Source organism: Prionailurus viverrinus, chromosome C2 (genome assembly GCF_022837055.1).
Source record: "Prionailurus viverrinus isolate Anna chromosome C2, UM_Priviv_1.0, whole genome shotgun sequence".
Lineage (NCBI taxonomy): Eukaryota > Metazoa > Chordata > Mammalia > Carnivora > Felidae > Prionailurus > Prionailurus viverrinus.
The window spans coordinates 71,894,282-71,909,064 of record NC_062569.1 but is presented as its reverse complement, the minus strand read 5'-3'; positions in this window follow the sequence as shown (position 1 = coordinate 71,909,064).

Genomic DNA, 14,783 nt, shown 5'->3' with positions numbered 1-14,783 from the left:
GACTTTAAGACACAGAACAGATGAACATAAGGGAAGGGAAGCAAAAATAATACAAAAACAGGGAGGGGGACAAAACATAAGAGACTCTTAAATATGGAGAACAGAGGGCTACTGGAGGGGTTGTGGGAGGAGGGATGGGCTAAAGGGACAAGGGGCATTAAGGAATCTGCTCTTGAAATCATTGTTGCACTATATGCTAACTAATTTGGATGTAAATTTAAAAAATAAAATTAAAAAAAAAGAGAGAGCATAAAAAAAAGAAAAAGGAAAAGGAAACCAAAGCTGGAGGTTTTGTTTCTTGTGCAGAGAAAGAGGGAGACAGAGGATCTGAGGCAGGCTCTTCACTGTCAGAGCAGAGAGCTCAACATGGGGCTCGAATTCAAGAACTGTGAGATCTTGACCTGAGCCAAAGTCTGACACCCAACCCAGATCAATGGAACAGACCCACAAACGTATGGCCAACTAATCTTTGACAAAGCAGGAATGTTTTTATGTGCTCACTAGATGAATAAAGAAAATGTGGTATATATATATATATATATATATATATATATATATATATAAAATGGAATATTATTCAGCCATAAAAAGAGTGAACTCTTGCCATTTGAGACAACATGGATAAACTTGGAGGGCATTATGCTAAGTGAAATAAATTAGACAAAGAAAGACAAATACTGTACGGTATCACTTACATATGGAATCTTTAAAAAACAGAAAAGCTGATTTCATAGAAACAGTGTGGTGGTTGCCAGGGGCCATGGTGAGGGAAAAGTGAGAGCTGTAGGTCAAAGGACACAAACTTCTTGTTGTAAGATGCACAAGTTTGGAGAATCTAATGTACAGCATGATGATTATACTTAATAATATGGTATGGTATACTTAAAATTTGCTGAGAGTAGATATTATGGGATTTTGCCACAAAAAGAAAGAAAAAAAAGAAAGAAAGAGAGAAAGAAAGAGAGAAAGAGGAGAGTTAATTATGTGAGACAATGTATATGTTAATTATCTTGATGTTGGTAATCATATCACAATGGGTATATATATCATATCATCACATTATAAGCTTTAAATATATATGAAAAAAAGAAAAGAAAAAAGAAAAGTTTCTCAAAAATGTTTGTTTTTAAGAATGTTTATTACTGTAGAAATATTGCTAATTAATTTCCAATAACCATCTCCTACTCCCTTAGAAAAATAAACTGTATAATATGCTCAGAAGGAAAACCATATGTTCCAAATTTGCATCTCAGTGCACCTAGTATGTTCTAGAGATTAAGATGTAAGCAGAAGGTTATGCCTCTCTGATGCCCAGCATCTGAATGTGACACCTGGAACTCCAGCAGCCATCTTGGAACTTGAGGTGACCCTAAGAATGGAATCCAAGTGTGACAGAGCATAAAATGGAAATATACTGTGTCCTTGAAAATATCTTAGAGCTGCCTTCTTCTGAATGGTCTTACATAAAAGTTAAATAAATTTTTATCTTTTATCTTGTTTGTCACCTTATTTTGAAGGGGTAGTCAGTGGGTGATGCTCCGTTACAAAGAGCTGAATATAATTTCTAAATGGTACAGCTACTATTAGAAAATTCAGACCAAATTTTTAAAACTCTGATGACTTATTATTTAGTACTAAGTAATTATACTTAATTAAAAGCTCTTATGATCTCATGACTTGTACAATAAACTAACAGCTCCCTAAAGATATTCACTTCCTAATTTCTGGAATTTATAAATATTGCCTTACATAGAAAAAAAAAAGTTTGTGCTTGGCATGGGTGATTAAATTAAGGATCCTGAGATGGAGAGATGATACTAGATTATGGTAGTGAGCCCTAAATGTGATTACAAATTTTCTTATAAGAGAGAGAGCAGAATGAGCTTTGACATACATAGAAGACGAAAGGGCAATGTGATGATGTAGGCAGAGATTGGAATGATGTGGCTACTAGCCAATGAATGCTGACAGCCACAAGAAGCTGCAAGAGGCAAGGACATGTTCTCTCCTAGAGCCTCCATAGGAGGATGGCCCTGGAGACCCCTTGACTTCAGCTCAGTGATACTGACTTTGGGCTTGACTTCCAGAACTGTGAAAAAATAAACTTCTGTCATTTTAAGCCACCATATTTGTGGCAATTTGTGACAGCAGTCATAAGAAATTAATACCACTTTATTTTTATTTTTTTGGTGTTTATTTTTGAGACAGAGAGACAGAGCATGAGCAGGGGAGGGTCAGAGAGAGAGGGAGACACAGAATCTGAAGCAGGTTCCAGGCTCTGAGCTGTCAGCACAGAGCCTGATGTGGGGTTCGAACTCACAAATGGGAAGATCATGACCTGAGAGAAGTTGGAGGCCTACCCGACTGAGCCACCCAGGTGCCCCAAATTAATACCACTTGAATTACCTCTCTACTTCTCTTCTAATAAGGAACTATACTTTCTTCTATAAATTACCTATTACCTTTTCAACTCCTACCTCCCAGCATCTCATGCCCGACACATCACCAATGCCCAAAATATAGTTGATAAATGTGTAAGTCCATACTTTTCCCTTGCTTACCTAAGATGCAACGTTTCACAAACAATATACACAGGGTTAATTGTCAACTGCATGACACAGGTAACAATTAGCTTACTGGGGGAATGCACAAAATAAATTCAAAGAACAGACTAGTTTGACAAGAATCAAGGATCCAGGAAGTTTATCATTGAAAAGAATATGACATTGCAGGAAGATTGGAGAAGGGAAAGGACTTTGGGTCTCCTTCTTACAGGCAATGGAGGGTCACTGAAAATGGTGAGTAGGAAAGTGACACACATGAAACTGACCTTTGAGGAAGATGAAGTTGGTGGCAAGATACGGCTTAAGTTGCAGGGGGACAGAGGCTGGTAGAAAGAGCCTGCAGGGGGATATTGTAAGAGTGCATGTAGCAAGAATGACCAAACCGGGGGAAGCCAGTGGAAATCATGTTATGTGAGAGAATTTGCAAAGTAAAAGTCAACAGGACATTGATTTGGGAGAGTGAAGGCCAGCACTCTGCTCCCAGCTGTGGCTATCCAGCTGTGCTTCCTACCTATATCACCTGAGAGAATCAGGTAACAACTCTATACTGTGTCTCTTCATCTGGAGAGTGTTCAGAAGATAAAAAATATATATATATATATATATATATATATATATATATATATATATATATTTCTTTTTCTATGGATGAAAAAAAAATGATATTAGAATTGCACCTTCCCTCTCCTTCGCACATTCATTAATTTCTGTATTTTTTTTCAAACTCAGACGTCTCCTAAATCCTCCTGAAAGGATGCCATGACAAGAGACCACACTGGGAGAAAGCTCCAAAATATGGAGGAAGTTAAGATGTGCTAATGAAACTTCTGACACATACGTGTGGTGTCAGTCATTGTGACTGTCATTGTGTTGTATCATTTCCAATGTCATCTTGACAGCCCCATCAAATTAAATAGTTTGCAAGTACAGCTTAAATAGATGAATATTTCTCAAGAAAAGTATGTCCTATGAAATTGACAAGAGAAGAAGGACAATAAAAGGATGAGGAGGAGGGGGGAGGGGGGAGAGGGAAGGAAAAGAGAGGGAGAGAAATAGGAAAAGAACAACAACATATTAAGCTTCTGTTACACCTCCAGCTACATATGTGTTATATCATTTAATCTTAGCAAAACCCTAGAGGTAGGGCCAGTTATTCTCCCCACTTCACAGATGAGGACATCAAGACTATACAAGATCAAATAACTTGTCAAGGTAACACCTCTAGGAAATGAAAGAATTAGAATCCAAAGCCCTAATGCCTGCCCTTTAAGAAGCTTATAGTTTCAGGGGCGCCTGGGTGGCTCAGTCGGTTAAGCGTCCAACTTCAGCTCAGGTCACAATCTCGCGGTCCGGGAGTTCGAGCCCCGCGTCGGGCTCTGGGCTGATGGCTCAGAGCCTGGAGCCTGCTTCCGATTCTGTGTCTCCCTCTCTCTCTGCCCCTCCCCCGTTCATGCTCTGTCTCTCTCTGTCTCAAAAATAAATAAAACGTTAAAAAAAAAATTAAGAAGCTTATAGTTTCAAAAAAAAAAAAGAAGAAGAAGATGAAGAAGCAGCTTATAGTTTCATAAGACAAAAGTTAAATACGTGGCACAAATGAAGAAACAAGACAAGACAGGATGGAATCAAGGTCCATGTTATATATTACATTATTTGTTCAAACTTGTTCATCCCTATTCTGCCCTTCTCATGCTTCCCTCTGGGTAGAATAGGGTCATCAAAGGTTGATTGAAGACACGTAGTGAAGAGCCCAGCAGACTCAAAGCTAACTCCCAGCCCTTAAGACTAAGAAATAGTTGATCATTATCATAAGCCACTGAGATGTTGGGGTTGTTACCAGAGCAGAAGCTGACTAACACAGACCTACATGTACAATATTGCTACTGGTATTCAAGTTTCCAGCTAAACTCTATTCCTCTTTCCATTTTTGCCAAAACAAAAAGCAATATCCCTTTATCCCTTTTTTTTTAAAGTTTGTTTATTTATTTTGAAAGAGAGAGGCAGAGAGAGAATCCCAAGCAAGCTCTGTACTATCAGCACAGAGCCTGAGGTGGGGCTCGAACTCATGAACCATGAGATCATGACCTGAGCCAAAATCAAGGGTCGGTTGCTTAACCAATTGAGCCACCTCGGTGCCCACCCCCCTCCTATTTTTAAAGAATATAGACAAAAATGTTTCTGGAACTAAATATTAGTTCACTCAGATAGAAATGATCATTACATTTTCCCACCATGGTGGTCCTAGAAATAGAAACAACATGAAAACATTGAGACAAAACAAAGTTAAAGGAGTAAAGCACAAAATCATCCAGAATTCTTTCACTCAGAGCTAACATTATTAATAATAGGTGAACTTCACTCCGGGTATCTCTCTCTGTATATCTATGGATTAAAAGGTAGATGGATGACTAGTCAGAAATAATTTCTTAAAAATGAAACACATGATACTTGAAGTAAGCTTGACTTTTCTACCTATAAATGATCTGAATTTTCTGCCTGGAAATTTCCCTACCCTCATGTTATTTTTTATTTTTTCTAATCCAACACGGTTTTATCAACTACAGTCACCATGTTATACATTAGAGTCTCAGTATGTATTCATCTTATAGCTGAAAGCTTGTACCCTTTAACCAACCTCTCCCTATTTCCCTCATTTTTAAGCCCTAAATGCTATTAAATTAGAATACGTTTTAGCACCTACTGTCTTTTTTAGCATTGGCTTAGTTTCTTCCTCCATTTCTTAGAAATTCCCTTCTTACCTCTCTACCTCAAGAATTTTAGTACTTGCTCCTATTTCATGTTGAACAAATGGGGCATTGGGCCAAAGGAGGGCTTCCCAAGAGGCTTATTCTCACTGCCTTCTCCAAGGAAGTGAGCTACTAATGCCAGTGTCCTTGGGTTCTTCAATACCTGTTACCATATTTCTGCTACAGCATGCCTCCCATCTCTTTCTCACTTCCTTCCCTCCCCAAAAATGTTTGACCTCGAGTAGGTAAAAATGAAAGGATACTCATGTCTGACTTCATTCTCTCTCTCTCTCTCTCTCTCTCTCTCTCTCTTCCCCCTCCTCTCCCTTCTCCCTTTCTTTCTCCCTCCTTCCCTTTATTCCTTCAAGGATCTGAGGTCTTTTCTTTCCTGTTTTCTTTCCTTTTCTTTCCTGTAAGGACTTCCCTTACCTTCAAGTTGGCATCAATCTTCCCCTTTTACTAGAGTCATAAAATGATGCTACAGTTATGAGAGCACAGAGTGTATAATAAAGATTTTTAAGAATCTACTTCCGATCCCTATGCATTCGTGCGAGCACAACATCATCTTTGGATCTCACATGTCACTGTTGGTGTACTGACATGATGTCCAGAGAAGACACAGCAACCTGGAAATCTCCCTTCTTAAAAATCCAACTTTTGAAAGATTTTCTAAAGTATTTTGCTATGGGAGCAAAAACTGTGGTCTCCAAGTAAATGCAACATAGCCGTGCTTCCTTCTAGGTATAAGGAAAGGCTCTGGTGCTGAAGAGCAAGAACACCATGATATGCAGCGGCGCCTGGATGGCTCAGTCAGTTAAGTGTCCAACTTCAGCTCAGGTCACGATCTCGCGGTTGGTGGGTTCGAGCCCCGCGTCGGGCTCTGGGCTGATGGCTCAGAGCCTGGAGCTTGCTTCCAGTTCTGTGTCTCCCTCTCTCTCTGCCCCTCCCCCGTTCATGCTCTGTCTCTCTCTGTCTCAAAAATAAATAAACGTTAAAAAAAAATCTTAAAAGAACACCATGATATGCATAACAAATGGAATGACATCTGGAAAACAATCCGGCTAAGGAGAAACCATGGTCTCATATCCAGGGTAAAGTGGTCTTCAAGTTTCCCAAGAAGGACTCTGAGACGAAAGATGCGCAGCTTGCCAAATAGCTGCCAGCCACTGCTTATGTTGATGGCACAGCTCCGTGCAAGGTCACATACTCAGTCCAAAACTGAGTCTGGGTCTGGGAAAACTTCCTTTTTTCCAGCCTTGAACATCACAACCAATGTCTCAGGGATACAATTGAAAGCCTGAGGGATGTGCCCCTGAATAAGACAATTGAAGGTGAAGGTGGAACACGGCAAAGCCATATTGCCGAACATGCTGAACATTTCCTTCAGGTCCATCACCCAGCAGGTGTTTGACAAAAGCAGCTCTTACAACCCCAAATGCTTTACATTCTTCCTTGCAGTAGGGAACCTACAATGCCATCAGCATTTGTGAACTGGTTCCCCCAGATGCTCCATCAGCACCCCACTCTATCATCAGTGGCTATAAGTGGGGCCCGACTGGCTCTGTGGAGACCAATTTCATCCTTAACATGATTTGGACTGGCAATGGTTGACAGAAGCAAATGTCAGGGAAATCAAAAGCTCACAGTGAAACATCAGGCACACAAGAAAACGCGTGATGAAGGAAGACAGCTGAAATAACCAACACACAAAGACGTGCCTGCAAGACTTCAGGTCCTTGAATTCTCAAACACAGAATATAAAATAACTATGATTATCGTGTTCAAAGAAATGAAAGACAGATTTTTAAATGCCTACAGGGAACAGAAGACTACTTTCCAAAGAAATGTGTTTTGTTGGCATTAATCATCTTTTATTGCAATTCAATGAAGATATCAAACAATTTAGTAAACAGTGTCAAATGCCAAGATCTGGAATGCTGAGCAAAGGTGTAAGGTCTGTGCTGAGTGGGACATAATATGTTGAGAATTCCAGTGTCAAAAGAAACAATCTGTGACAACATCGTACCATCAGGTCTTCAACAGACTTGAAGACTTTACATCTTTAGGCCTTGAGGAAATTGATGCCCTCTTACACAGTCTACGGGAGTATGAATTGGTTCAACATCGACAGGAGGGCAACTTCAAAGTCCAACGTCTAAAGCCTAAAAAACATACTCTTTGGCTAAAATCTCCCTTCTGGGAGTTTCTTCCAAAGAAAAAATTAAGAATGCATGGAAAGGTTTAATTATGATATTAGAAGCAATATAAATATCCAAAAATTAGGGATTGTTAAATAAATCATGCACATCCAAGGGGAAGGAGGAGACTGGGCACTTAGGAAGAAATGTGCTAGAATGAAAGTCACTTTGCTGTGTACCAAAGCCAGTCCTGCCCTTCCCCTCTGAGACAGGTATGCTTTTATTTGTTTATTTTTAATTATTTTTGAAATATGGTAGAATTTTTATGTTTATTTTTTTAATGTTTATATTTGAGAAAGAGACAACACGTGCACAAGCAGGGGAGGGGCAGACAAAGGGAGACAGAGGATCTGAAGAAGGCTGTGTGCTGACAGCAGAGAGCCTGATGTGGGGCTGCCACAAACTGTGAGATCATGACCAGAGCAGAAGCCAGACATTTAACCGACTAAGCCACCCAGGTGCCCACCCACGTGCCCCTGGTACAAGGTTTATTTGATGCAACCTTAAGCTGCTTACTTTATTTAACCTTCTGAGCCTCAGTTTTCTTATTTAAGTGAAAACAGTCATATCTATACTCCAGCATTATTGTAAGAAATAAATAGGATAAAATAGACAAAGTGCTTAATTAGTGTTTGCTATGTTTTAGACTCAGTAAGGGGTAGCTACTTCTAATTCATTTTTTTTTTAATGTAAAACACAATAAAATAGCATCACAAGAAGTTGGATATTTGAGAGAAAAACTAATTCTTCTACCTTATGTCAATGATTTTATCTCTTCTTGTTTCACTTTTAGATTTTGTTCACATTTGCCATCATGGTGGGCATACACTTATTTCTTTTGCATATTATTTAAAAACTTTTAAATTTTTTTTTTTTTAAAACTTTTAAATTTGAAAGTAATACAAAATAAAATAGTACAAGGAATGCTCACATACTCTTTACCCAGATTATCCAGAATTCTTTTACTTCACATACTTGAATTTGCACTCACTCCTGTGTGTATATAAGGGTGGTAAGTGAGTGAAACACACATACGTACACACACACACATACAGATATATAGATATACACATATGTTGCATTAGTCTACAAGTGCTACCAGAACAAAGCACATAGACAGAGGGACTTAACCAACAGAAAACATTTTTTCACAACTCTGAAGGCCAGCAGGCCAAGATTGGGGAGTCAGCAGCATTGGTTTCTCCTGAGGCAGCTCTCCTTGTAGAAGGCTGTCATCTCCCTTCATCTTCCCATGATCTTCTGTCTGGACATGTTTTGTTCTTTTTTAAAAAATGTTTGTTTATTTTTGAGAGAGAGACAGAGATAGAATGTAATGGGGGAGAGGCAGGGAAGAGAGGGAGACACCGAATTCGAAGCAGGCTCCTGGCTGCAAGCCATCAGCACAGAACCCGATGTGGGGCTCCAACTCATGAGCGGTGAGTTCATGACCTGAACTGAAGTCAGATGCTTAACTGACTGAACCACCCAGGAGCCCCGTACATATTTGTATTCTAATCTCCTCCCCTCAAAAGACCAGTCATGTTGGATTAGGACCTACCCAATGACTCATTTTAACTTAATTACCTCTTTAAAGACCCTACCTCAAATACAGTCATAGTCTCAGCTACTGAGTTAAGACTTCAACATATGAATTGTGGAGGAGACACAATTCAGCCCATAACACACACGCGCACACACACACACACACACACACACACACACACAGATCTAAACCTATATATAGAGACACACACAGATGCACATATACATAATACATGTATATATGTGTACATATATTCATATACATATGCATATGTATATGTATCTATACACATGCCTATGTGTACATATATATACACACATTGATAAATATAAAATATACACGATATTTTTTCTGAACCATGTGAGGGTAGGTCACAGACATATCACATATATCACCTTTACCCTAAATATGTCTATTTCCTAAGTTTCTCATACAACCATAGTGTCAACAACTTCTTACTGTCATGCTACTTTTATGTGATTCACATTCCACACTCTGATTTTGCCAGTTGATCTAATATTTTTCATAACAATTCCTCTCGCACCAGTGCAGCACAGTGTCAAGTATTGCATTTAATTGCATGTCTCTCTTCATCTTTTTTTAATGTGGAAGATTTCCACAGACTTTCCTGGTGTTTTATGGCATTCATATTTTCAATAAATACACTTCAGGTTTTTTAAAAAATGGAATACTTACCATTTTTATTTGGCTGATGTTTCCTTGTGATTAGGTTGAATTACACTGAGGTTATACATTCTTTTTTTTACAATTATTTTTTTATTTTTAATATAATTTTTGTCAAATTGGCTTCCATACAACATCCAGTGCTCATCCCAACAAGTGTCCTCCTCAATGCCCATCACCCACTTTCCCCTCTCTGCCACCCCCCATCAACCCTCAGTTTGTTCTCTGTATTAAGAGCTTGCCTCCCTCCCTTTCTGTTTGTAACTATTTTCCCCTCTCCCCTTCCCCATGGTCTTCTGTTAAGTTTCTCAAGATCCACATATGAGTGAAAACATATGGTATCTGTCTTTCTCTGACTGACTTATTTCACTTAGCATAATACCTTCAGTTCCATCCACATTGCTGCGAATGGCAGGAATTTATACTTTCTCGTTGCCAAATAGTATTCCATTATATATATAAACCACATCTTCTTTATCCATTCATCAGTTGATGGACATTTAGGCTCTTTCTATACTTTGGCTATTGTTGAGAGTGCTGCTTTAAACATTGGGGTACATGTGCCCCTATGCATCAGCACTCCTGTATCCCTTGAGTAAATTCCTAGCAGTGCTCATTCTTGGTTGGCATACTACATAGGTCGTGTTCTTCCTAGGGTATTATACATGTGTCCATCATATGTGGTGTTAATTTTTGTGTGTGTGAGGTCAGGCCATTAGGTCAAGGTGTTGCCTGACTTCTCCACTGCATAATTACTGGGTTTTTTTTTTTTTTAAAGCTCCTTGCTCTTTTCTTTCTACCTTTTTTTTTTTAATGTTTATTTATTCATTCTTTTAGACAGAGAGAGAGCGAGCAGGGGAGGGGCAGAGAGAGAGAGAGAGAGAGAGAGAGACAGAATCCCAAGCAGGCTCCGTGCTGTCAGTGCAGGGCCTGATGTGGGGCTCGAACCCATGAACTGGGAGATCATGACCTGAGCCGAAACCAAGAGTCTGAGGCTTAACTGACTGAGCCACCCAGCTACCTCCAAAATTACTGTTTAGTGTGCAGTTACTTTTGCATCCTGCTCTTTTCACTTAACATTATAGAAGATTGAAAAAAAAAAACAATATAGAAGATTGGCAGAGACCACAAGTTTCCCTTCAACATCCATTCTCCAAAATTTTAAGCTGGACACATTTCTTGAAATTGGTTATAATCACATGATTAGGTCCTGTCCAATGATGTGGGAACAGAAGTGACATGTGATTTCCAGGCCTGTGTTTTAGAGGGAAAGAGCATGTCTCCCTTTTTTATTTCCCTCTTCCCATGGGCTGGGATTTAATCCTGACAGTGGAGGCTGGATTAGTCATCTTGGACCATGCAACAGGAGCTGCATGTGGAGAATGGCAGGGCCACGAGACAGAAGGAGCCCAGCTAGCATCCTGCAATTTTCATGGGGGAGAGCCACCATACCTTCTGACACTTCTACAAAGTAAAAAAGTAAACTTCCATCACATTTGTGATATATTTTAGGTTTCTGTAATAGCTTCAGTAACTTTTTTTTAACATAGGTGTTTATCCTTGTTGCCACATAGTTTCATAATTGTTTTTTAACTGCTATATAATATTCCATCAAGTGATGTGCTAATAAATTAACAACCATTCTCCTATTAAGTATGTATTGCTTATGTTTTTCCCCTATTATATATAATGTTATAATTAAGAGTTTAGTATATATAACTTTTTCATTTTTGTGGATTATTTTCTTAAGTAAATTCCTAGATATGTGATTATTAGGTTAAAAATAGAAAAGAGATCACAGCTCTAGGTACGTTTTGTTCAAACGTTTTCCAAAAAAGAAATTCTGTGGTTGGATTCTGATATGCAGTGCTAAATAACTTATGCTTTTGGATAATTAACTTAATGTGATGCTAAGTGATTTTCTTTAGCAATTAATATATAGTTTAAAAACAAATCAAAATGTGAATTAAGGTTAGTTATAATTGATGCATGAGAGGATATTTATTTCCATATTTTCCAATGTCAATGGTACTTCCATCTTAATGAAGCATACAAATATTTGCAAAATGTGAGCGTATGTAGAACTACCATACAATCCAGCAATTCCGTTTCTAAGTACTTATCCAAAGAAAATGAAAACACTAATTTGAAAAGAAATATGCATTACTATGTTCATCACAGCATTATTTACAATAGCCAAGATATGGAAACAACCTAAATGTCCATGGATGAATGGATAAAGCAAATGTGACATTTATATACAATGGAATATTACTCAGCCATAAAAAAGAATGAATTCTTGCCATTTGTGACAACATGGATGGACCCAGAGAGTATTATGTTAAATGAAATAAATAAATCAGAAGAGAGAAATAACATATGACTTCACTTATATGTGGAATCTAAAAAACAAAACAAAACAGAAACTGACTCATAGATACAAAGAACAAATTGACGGTTGCCAGAGGGAAGGGCGTTAGGGGGATGGACAAAATAGGTGAAGGGGATTAAGAAGTACTAACTAACAGTCCTAAATAAGACACAGGGTTGTCATGTAGAGCACAAGGAATATTGTCAACAATATTGTAACTGCTTTAAATGGTGACAGATGATAACTAGACTTATTGTGGTGACCATTTCATAATGTATATGAATATTGAATTACTGTTATACACCTGAAACTCATATGATATTGTGTCAGTTATTTTTCACTAAAAAATAATATAAAAGCAAAAAAAAATGTGGACATGTTCCTGGAGGATATAATAATTCATCATATCATGACTGAATTACTGCTTTTTCAATTCTCCATTTGATTACATAAAAGGAAGCCTCGATTTGGTACTGGTATGTTTTAACACCACTAATTTCCTTTTAGAATTCTCCATTTTCAACAGAGAGAAAGCCAGGTCTCAGGCAACAGAATCTAGGTGGAATATAATAGTTATATCTGTGATTACTTTTTAATTAGGACAAGGGGCTGATTTTCTATTCATAGTCATGACATAACATTTCTTCTTTCAAACTTAGTTTAAAAAGGTCAAGGTTAAAGAGAATAACCATATATCATATGTGGAGGCAAAATAGAAATGGTTAAAATCAAGCACTGAAATTTGAAAAATAGTGACATAAGGAAAGGGATTGGGCTCGGGAATTTACTGCAAACTCTTTTTTGATCTCCAGCAGAGTGTATTTGTTTCTACAAGAACAGTATGGTTAATTTACATTGTAAAATTTGGTACATTTACACTGTAAAATTTGAACTTTTCCCATGATTTGGAACTAGTGTCAAAAACATTGCCTATTGGCTTTAGTCTATCTTTAACTCCATTATTCTTTGAAGTCAATAGGCCTGAAGCAGAGATAGTAAGGGATATTTAGTAATTTTCTTGAAAAAGGAGTGGACCATTTCAATCTTTAGTTGGCAGACATAAGTCTTTATCACCTATTATTTACTGGTGTAGTAGGCACTTTACATACATTGTCCCAGTAATCTATACAACAGTACCGGGGGATGAAGAACATAATCTCTTTTAGAGACAGGGCTCAAAGCAGTGAAGGAAATTTCCCAATGTAAGACAGAAGGGAAGATTAAATATAAAATTCCTAGTGTTGGGGTGTCTGGGTGGCTCAGTTAGTTATGCATCCAACTTCGGCTTAGGTCATGATCTCATGGTTCGTGGGTTTGAGCCCCATGTCAGGCTCTGTGCTGACAGCTCAGAGCCTGGAGCCTGCTTCGGATTCTGTGTCTCCCTCTCTCTCTCTAAGATAAATAAACATTTAAATTTTTTTTTTTTTTCAACGTTTATTTATTTTTGGGACAGAGAGAGACAGAGCATGAACGGGGGAGGGGCAGAGAGAGAGGGAGACACAGAATCGGAAACTGGCTCCAGGCTCTGAGGCATCAGCCCAGAGCCTGACGCGGGGCTCGAACTCCCAGACCGCGAGATCGTGACCTGGCTGAAGTCGGACGCTTAACCGACTGCGCCACCCAGGCGCCCCAGATAAATAAACATTTAAAAAAATTTTTAAATTCCTAGTGTGGTGCCTGGCACGTGTAGCAGATACCAAGTAGATGGTAGTCATCATTATTGGCCTAGTAATTAGCAACTCAGGATTTAGTCTGAGGTCTGCTCAATCCAAGCAGGTCCATGCCTTTGTGTAACACCATGCTGGGCTCTGCAGAATTGCAGAAGAAAAAAGATAGATAACCCAAAACAATAGTAATTCCATGTATCATCCACTCAACAGATCTTTACTCAGGTGTTTACTATGTTCCAGATGCTATGAAATGAGCTTACAATCATTCCATGTACACTCAGGCTAGCTTGGGACCCCACAGGTTGCTACAGTGCCCTTTTCTTCCTATCAAACCCAATGCATAGAATTATTTCTGCTTTGAAGTCTACCATCTATGCTAAAGAGTAAACTAAACTGTGGGGAGGAAACATGTTTACTGCGATGACCACTTTATCCCTTGTATGTATCATAGTGACCAATACGCTTAAATATTTGAATTAGAAAAAAAATGCATAAAAATCAGTATAAACATATATATTCTAGCTTTATATTAATATTTACCTTCAATAAACACTTAAAAACCTTAAAACACACACACACACACATACACACACCCCAAAAAACCCTATTATATATGATCCCGGCTATGGTAAAAAATAAAAACTGAAAGAAATTTCTCAAATTTCTTTATGGGTGGTGGGATTAATAGTATTTTTTATAATACTTTCCATTTTTCTATGTTGTGTTTCTTACATCTATATTAGTAGAAAATAGAATATAAAGTAAAACCTAATGATGACAGAAAATAACCTGTAAAGTCTAAAAAATATGAACGTAAATGTGCATATAGCATCATGTACAATTATCATACTCAAGACCTATATTCTTCCATTCTCCTTACCCTCTCCTACAAAACTGAATGATTCATGCAAACAGAGGCTTAGGGACAGCATACTCTTCTCTCAAATCCTTTGTTAAAAATATGAGGTGGTTGGGGTACCTAGGTGACTCTGTCGGTTAAGGAGTGACT